Raw genomic sequence first — 9,321 nt, 5'->3', positions numbered from 1 at the left:
ATATATATATATATATATATATATATATACATATATATATATATATATATATATATATATATATATATATATATATATATATATGTATATGTAGACAGACTAGACCATAGCACACAGAATACTTGCATTTGTCAGTTGAGAATTAAAGCTGCTTATGTTTCCAGTCACAAGCTCATGCTACAAACTCTTATTGACCATATTCAGGATTCTCTTATGTAATTTAGCTTTATTTATTCATACAGTCAATTACTAACTAAATCATGCTCCTTTTTTGAGGGACACCTAGCATTATATATATATATATATAACAACAATGAGAAGCAGTCAAATATGTAAATCTTAGAACAGCATATGCTGATTGGTGAAGGAATTAAATGAAATTACATAGAGTGATGTATAGTTAAGTGAATCAGCTTAGAAACTGCAGTCACTCTGAATGAGATTATGCAGCACAAAAAATCGGTAATATAGAAACATCAGGAACAAATCAGGCTGCCACAACATTAACAATACAAAAAAAAAGTACCATCTGACTGTGAGTGTAAGCACCATTACACTGCCCAATGTTTAGAGTAAGTACCAACATGTTTGCCATTAAAATACGTGAATTCAAATTTTTTTAAGGATTCATGTCTAATCTACTTTCAAGTTCTTGGCCTGTACTCAGTCTGTACGGCAGGCAGGAATAATGAGAGATGTTGCTGCCAAAGTTCTTAATACTTCATGAACTTTTATTAGGATGCACCCTTAGGGTCGTCCTTAATGACTGAAGGAAATTAAATGATCTATGTGCCCTAAGCATTGAAGCATTTTTTTACAACACAGAATGCCTGTACTGCTACCAATGTGGTTTACAGTTCTACAACTGTTTGATTACAAAATAATACACTGGATAGAGCAAACATCAGGTCAAATTGACAACACAGGAACATTTACAAAACACGCCAATCCATTATTAAGTTCACTAGCATTACACACATGCATGAAAATTGTTAAAGACAGTTTGCATCTCTTAAATTCTGTGTTATAGGTATTCAAAATGTTCTGCATGGGGGTCTTAAGTTGCACATTAACTGAGACAGAAGTCAGATTTATTTTAAGACAACTCACTTTAGTATTGTGAGAGTTAAATGTAGATTTATCATGGCAGCTTCATTTAATTCAAAAATGTTAGATGTTTCATGCATTTATTTACATTTATTTATGGGTGTGCATAATACATTAAAACTTTGGGAGGGAACATTTATGAGTTTTTATAGTGAAAGATTATAATATTGTTAAAGCAAAGTATTTCTTTTAAAAGCTAATTGATAAGAATCAATTGGCCAGAATGTACTAGTTAAATATTTGATTTACATTTCAGTCTAATTTCCTAATAAAGATATATGTTGAGGCTCTAGGCTTAGTATTTGAATAGATCTCTCTGAGTAGATCACTCTTATACCTCTGTAATAAAGTGAAAGTTTGGGTTGGGTCTGAACCCTGTATCTTTCTAAGTCAGTAGTGCACAACCTTTTTTGTGGGGCAGGCCACTACACGAATTCTTAATGTATCTGTGGGCCACCTCAAAACATAGTTTCAAGTTTGATATTTTTGGCACCGCAACTGTGGACTGACACAGAAGATAAATAATGTTCTTACCCTGCTGAATAAAACAGTACCACTCTATCCAGTCATCATGAAATTGCCTGTTTTCTACATCAGCTTTGCGTTTAACTTTATTCTGGCTTTCAACCATGACTTATTACAAACTCTTGTAGAAAGTTACTACTGTTTACAGACTACAAGTTATAAACAACAAAGAATAGTTACTTCCATGGCTAAAATTAGAGGTGTGCACAACTGCAGTCAATTAGGTAAGTAAGCAAGTGCTGGAAAGTTTGTGTGACTGGAGTAAGGCATAGCTTTTTTTCACTTTTTTTAAAAATTTTTGGTTGCTCTCTGGGGGCCGGATGGTATTGCATTGTGGGCCGTATTTGGCCCGCAGGCCGGACATTGTGCACCCCTGTTCTAAGTGCAGCTCATTGCCAAAGGGGCTTATTGTTCTGTTTACCTTGATTTCCTACTGCCGAGAGAATGACTTTGAATTTAGTATGCAATATTAACCTTACTCTACTTATGTATTCTTTGTATGTGATGTGCTGATGACTATGGTCTAAATATAGATAGATCTGTGTAATACGAGTCTACAAAGAAAGCCAACAAGACTACAGAAGGAGGTCATTTTCCAGATAAATGACAATGTTAGGAAACTATTTGCTATTGCCAGAAATACTGTCACTCTTTCCTTTATTTTGTCATAGAACTTTGTCGTGCTAATCCTAAAATGTATAGTTTCATGATTACAATGAATAAATAATGTCATCTATTACCTTATTTACAAAAGTTCTTATTCTTGTAAAAATGCATGTTGATGTAATCCCTTTCGTACTCTGAGAATTTTAGGTGAAAAGTACAAGTACTTAAAGTCTCCTTATTTTAGTTTGTTGTCCCTGCATAATTTGCCATTGTCTCTAATTCTTTGGGAGCAAGGGTTACAGTGGTAATAGCAAACATTTCTTTGTGCAAATATAACAAGAGTAACATGAACCCCACATTATACTAAACAAAAGAAACAGCTTACAACTAGTAAATAGAAGCTGTTGTAGTTGTTAGCCGCTGTCAGTAAAAAAGCTAAAGTTGATCTAGGCATCAATCTATTCCACTCAACTGTCCAGAATTTCACAGAAGGTCTAGATTTTTCCATCAGGTATTTGATCTGCTCTTCATAAAATTAATGGTTTTCTGGCAAATTGCTGAAAATTAAGTAATTAAATAAGGATAGAAATATAACATTCAGACTTCATATCCTCCAGAAAATGCATAAGAATGCTAAACCTGTTATTCTAGCAACTTTCTTTAAGAGCATTATTTCATCTCTGTCCTTGATCCCCCCCCATTATTTTTGTCTTTGTCCAGAATTTTTGTGTTAAGAGATGAGAGATATGCATTGGTCATCTGTCCTGAACTGCAAGAAAAATTATTTACAAGATATACAGTGCAAATGAAATAGCAAGGAAGAAGTGAGGTAATTATGAAATCGATGACTGGAGTATTATAAATCTCAAATAGTATTCGTAAAGCCTCGGCTACTTTAAGTATGGTAATGGCGCAGAAACAGATTAAGTAAATTGCTGTGTAGGATTAGAGCTAACTAATCTCTTCTTATGTTAGCGATATCAAATGCAATTATTTTAACAGCAGGATTACATCACCACATTCTGGCCATGACATACATGAGGCAAGTGAGCTGCAACCATATGGTCCCCATAGTTGTTCTGCAGGTATTATTGGACACTAGTAAACAGTTCTTCCTTCTTTGGAAGTACCGTTGTTCATATATCACAGAGCTTTCAAAGAACTTAAACATTTTTCTTTGAATATACTATATTTACCTATGTTGTAAAGTGAAACAAAATACAAACTTAATTATAAGAAATCTCTTGCAGAATTCCTCTATAAGGAATCCAAATGGGTTTGCTTCTGGGATACAGGCTAATCACTATCTTGGGCCTATAGCACACTATAGAACTACTTTTCATAAAGTGTGTTGACTGTGATAACTATACATAGTTAAAACTTCTTAAAGTAAATTACTGATAGTAGCTGTAACATATTAGAATTTGAATAATTTCAGTTTCGTTGTAAGCAGTTTTGTTCTTTGTTGCTTATCCTTATTGTGTACAATTTAAACTCTTGCAGTTTCTCTGTATACAGCTATGTATTGTTTACCATTATTATTTATTATTATTATTATTATTATTATTATGCTTTATACCCAGGTTTTTACTTAAACGGGTCTGTTCATGGCAACAATCAATGACCTTGATTGCAAAAGACTTGCTTTCAGTGTAAGTGACCACTTACACTGAGAGCTGAGAGCAGGCAGAGAGTAGGTGCTTTGGAATCTGGACCCCATAGTAAGCCTACGTTTTTAGATAGGCCTTACACTGAAGTAAGTCACTTACCTTGAGATCAAGTCTTTTGGAGTCAGGGCAGGCTTACACCAACAGCAACTCTTTTGGAACCTGGCCCAATGTTTTCTCAATATCTTTATTGTTGCACATGTATATTTAACTAAAGGAAATGCTTTGCTGATCCTGTACTGTGATACACACGTGACACCTGAAACTATAAACTGAACATTCCTCAGAATTGTAGCAGTAGCATTTATAAGTAACAGTCAAATCAGAACAAAAATACCAGTGAAACCTTTTTGTAATTATCAAGTCAAAAGCTAAAACTGTGAAGTTGCTGTACTGAGCTAATGAAAATGTTTTCTAAATATTAAATATGGTAGACATAGGGAAGAATACACAAGATACTTAGGCATAGATATATGTAACTTATCTCACTACTAGAAAAAACATTAGCTTCCAAATGCAGAATTTTCCAGAAAATGTATTTTTCATTGTCTTTTTTTGTTTATTAGATGTTAGCAAATGGCTTGAAGAGGACTTTTTTATGTCAAAGTAATATACACTTTACAGAATTAATTTCTGTAACTCTACGGAGTTTTTATTAGAAATCAACAAATGTTTAATATTTTTGTTAATCTAGTCAATAAATGCCATCATTTGTCAACATCTGTTTGTGGGTGGAAGTGGTTAAATAATATATTTTAGGGTTTTCACCCCAATGCAACAATTTTGTATTTCTAGCATTTTGTATTTTACCATGGCCACTAAGGTAACATTTTATATGGCATTCTTTACTTTTCTATCACACGAGTTCAAAATACAGTATTTTATTTTTTTCTTTCTTCAAATTTGTCTGATTAAATATGTTTAAAATTGTAAATACTGTTTCTAGAAATATCACTTTGTAAATAGATGTGGGTATTAGATGCAGAACAGTTTACTGAAACAGTAAATTAAAGCTTGGTAACTGTTTGTTTGTTTGAGGTGCAGGCCTTCACTGTGGTAAAACAAATGAAAACTGAATACTCACATGGCTATTGACATATTCTGCATTGTTTAACTGTCCCTGTTGTGGAGAGTTATAGTGGTTTTAGAAACTATGGAAGCTACACAGAAATTTAGCACACCAGTACCAGAGTAAGTGCTGTACAAGTAAATGACATATTTGCTTTTTCACAATCTTTCAATAGCAATCAGAAGATCTGAGGAGAATGTATGACTGTGACTGCTTGTCTTTCTCTCAGATGATTGATGTAGGTGATCATTATTTTCAAGATATGGTCAAACTAGCATGTGCTGTCTTAGCACAGACGTCAATGAACAACCTAAATGTAATATTTAAGCTGCTCTTCAAAATGGCATGTGAGTATCATTATATTCTCAGGACCACTGAAAATAGCAAGATAAAGGATCATACCATTAGCAAAGTAACTGTCATGTAAATTAAACGGCACATTGTTTTTTCTGAAACTTTGCTTCTTAGTGTAGCTTATATGGCATGATATTGCCTCTTTCTGTTTTCAGCCCTCTCGCCTTCTTTAGTAATGGGTGCTAACCCTAACCCTAATGTTGCTCTTTCCCCAATCCTAACTCTACATCTTAACATCATTAAAACTTTCCAATAACACTGACACTATCCAGACAAATTTGTTTTGCTATTGATGTATATTATTGTGTATTGTGTATTGTGAACTTATTTTGCTGTTGTTTTACATTCGACACAAGGGTGGTTCAGTCATACCTAGTATTCCCATAGATATATATATATATATATATATATATATATATATATATATATATATATATATGGGTCTAGGACACATACTCGACTAGCATATGTCCGAATCATACACAAAAGCACTTAAAATCGAAAAGCGCTTCCATGTATGTGTAGTTCAAAAAACAAAAATCTACATTTCTGCAGGGGGGCTTCACCCCCCTGCACCCCCTACCCCCTACTTTATTATTCTCACTCCGAGATTGGACTACAGTGGGGAAAAGGGAATTTTCCCTTACCCGCACTGTAGTCCGATCTACGAAACAGGCACGCATACACGGAAATGCTTGTGATGTTAAGGGCTTTCGTGTATGTGTGTTCGATGTTTTGTGATTCGGACATATGCTAGTCGAGCATGTGTCTGGATCCCATATATATATATATATATATATATATATATATATATATATATATATATATATATATATGTATATATATATATATATATATATATATATATATATATATATATATATGGGTCTAATGTATGTATGTATGTATTAATATATATATATATATATATATATATATATAATATATATATATATATATATATATATATATATAAAAATATATATGTATGTATTAATATATATATATATATATATATATATATATATATATAGTTCCCCGTTGGATTACTGAAGTTTCAAAACTTCAAACATCATATGGCTGAGACTATATGATCAAAGTTTTGAAACTTCAGATGTTTTGGAGATCACTGTACAGAAATGAGCAGCAAATTTACTGTTTTCCTCACTGTAGTGTAATCTCGGAGTTGGTATATTTAATTAGCAGAGGGTGAGGGAGGAACAGCAGGGCTTGCCCCCTGCAAAAATGTAAAAAAAATATTGTATTTTTTTGTATTTTAGTTTGAACTTTCAACAAAACTTCAATCATATGGTCTCAGTCGTATGATGTTCGAAGTTTTGAAACTTCGGAAATCCAATAGGGACTCATATATATATATATATATATATATATATATATATATATATATATATATATATATATATATATATAGGGAGAGAGGGAGAGAGAGAGAGAGATCCTATATTCCTGTGATTTATCCCCCTTTCTACTTTCCATGAAAAATATAAACTGGCCATTCATTTCTTATCCTTCCACACCTGTCCAGCTGTACTGAAAGCCAGATTCTATTTTCCAAACCCCATTTAAGTTGGCACCTTGAATCCACTTCTGTTGGGTAACAACTATTGCTTACTTTAGAAGTTTCATAGGAACTTAAATGAAGTAACACTCAACCACCTAATCTGCTGATTTCATTACCTTATATATAATTTGTAGACCCTTTTTAACCTATGGTTTATTTTTGCATCCCTCATAAAATTTATCAGATATCTTTACCATACAAATCAGACCTCATTGTCCAGTTTTAGCCCTTCTACCATTGCAAAAGATAAGTTTTAATCACACATCATGCCTGTGTGAAAAACACTTCTCTGGATCTTCACTGAGCTATGCACCATGCATCTTCAGACTATGCCCTTTTGATCTTATGCATTTTTTTGAAGGTGGTACTTTCTTGAACTTTGTTGTTTGTCTTCATGTCCATTAAATTATCTCTAATAATACTTTCCCATCTTTCTTCAGGAGTGCATATGTTTTTCTAGCCCATTTATTTCTTCAATGGTCCTTTTATATAACTATGTGTTATTGTGTTCTGAAATGTCCTTGTGTTGTTAGGTGCCTAAAACCACACAGATGTTCTTCATATTGATCACTGCTGCAACAGCCTTAGGATATAACAGCTGGACCACTTCCAAAGCTTCAGGCCACCTTCCACACACCCAAATTGTCAAGCAGCTTGAGCTCAGCTGACTAAACACCAGCTTTTGTGCACTGGTAGTTTTTCACTGGCATTGTTGCTTGTTTTACCCAAAATAGAGGCACCATTTTCTACTTGACCATAGAACAAATTGTCAGTCCCATGGTTGATGCTTCTTCCAGCCACAAAAAAAAAAAAAAAAATAAGCAAACAGCCTTTGACACCACAGCAGGCTAGCAATTTGCCTTAGTTGCAGGTGGGTGAGTCTGCTGTGGCTATTTGTTGTACCTCAGACCACTCATCTTTCATCCCTGATCCCTCTGGGGTAGTACCTGCAGCCACTATGGACCGGGGTTAGCCACATTCTCTGCAGCTGTTGGGATCGCCTTAGTGGGTAAGGTAGAGCCACTCTTGTCAGTCCTGGGAGAGGAAACAGAGAAAATTTCCCTGTTATGTCACAATGCTATGTCTATCCCTAGGGAAGCAGCGGCTGCTATTAGTAACATGACTGGCCCCATTTTTCTTGTAAAAATGAAACAGAAAACCAAATATGTTTCTACTTCTCCTCAAATTTCTTTGGATAGGAGTAGTTTACTGGGGCTGGCTTATGGTTTGATTCAGACAACTGATCCTTCTTGTAGAGTAGTTTCTGGTAAACGAAAGAGGGGTGCAGCCTTTCCTCAAGAAATTCAAGATTCTAAATCTGAACAGGAAGATGCAGGGACATATTCAGGGGTTTGGCTCCAGATTTCTGATTCAGACTCATACAAGAGTTCACTTTCTGATTCTCCCTGTGGGGGTGTCTCCTTCTCTGAGACTATTGCTAGAATTTCCCAGTGTTTTCAGTGGGAGAACTCTGAGGTTTCTCAGTCCCTCAGAAAATAGTATGAGTTGTCACAGAAGGATTTTCCAGAATCTATACCCATTCATATCTGCTTTAGAAGATGTGTGTCTTACTGCGTTCAGTTTTCCTGATAGTTAGCCAGCTGTCCCTAAAAAGGAAGATAGGATGTATAATGTTCCTCAGTCTTTTACAATTTTTTATACACTGCTCCCAAACCTTGCCCAGCAGCTATAACCTTAGTGGACTCCTCTGCTTCTAAGCACCTAGTTAATTTCAATCTTACTCTTTCTAATAAGGATGGAAAAATTATTGATAGGATTGGGAAAAGTTCTGCATCTTTGAATTTCAGAATTTTAAATTGTCAGGCTCATATGTTAAAGTTTATTCTGACATACTGTGAAGGTATGGGAAAATGTTTTATCTACAGTTTCTTCTTGTGAAGAAAAAGCTGCTTTAAATAATTTATTCTATTGCACAGGTCACTACTCATTGTTTGTAGTGTGTGCATGTCTATGGATACTTCTTCCAGAGCTGCAGCCACTGCTACTGTGTTAAGGAGGAAGTTTCCTTGGCTGCATTCTCAGAACCTCCCAGATTATGTAAAAAAAATAGATTTTAAATTCTCCCTTTATATAGTGTTTGACCCCTCTGCTACAGAGCTGACCAAAAGTGTGAGGAAAGGGGCAAGCTGATCCAGGGAATTTCTAAGGTTTTCATCCCTCCTTTTCCAAATTGTACAAGGGATTTTCTTTATCCTCATCCAATTTTAGCAAAAAACAGTAAATAGTCTCAACAGAATTCAGATTTTTAAGAAGAAGCAGTGGCAATAAGGTTCCAAAAAGAGGCCTCAAACCTCCAACGATTAAGGACAGTCCATCAAGTCTGAATGACTATTCAAGAGACCTTGTGACCCCTCACACCCTGGCCCCTTTTCTCTTCCATAAAGACTAAA

This window comes from Protopterus annectens, chromosome 14.part0 (assembly GCF_019279795.1).
Source record: "Protopterus annectens isolate FY-2018-M chromosome 14.part0, PAN1.0, whole genome shotgun sequence".
Taxonomy (NCBI): domain Eukaryota; kingdom Metazoa; phylum Chordata; order Ceratodontiformes; family Protopteridae; genus Protopterus; species Protopterus annectens.
This window is presented reverse-complemented; position numbering follows the sequence as displayed.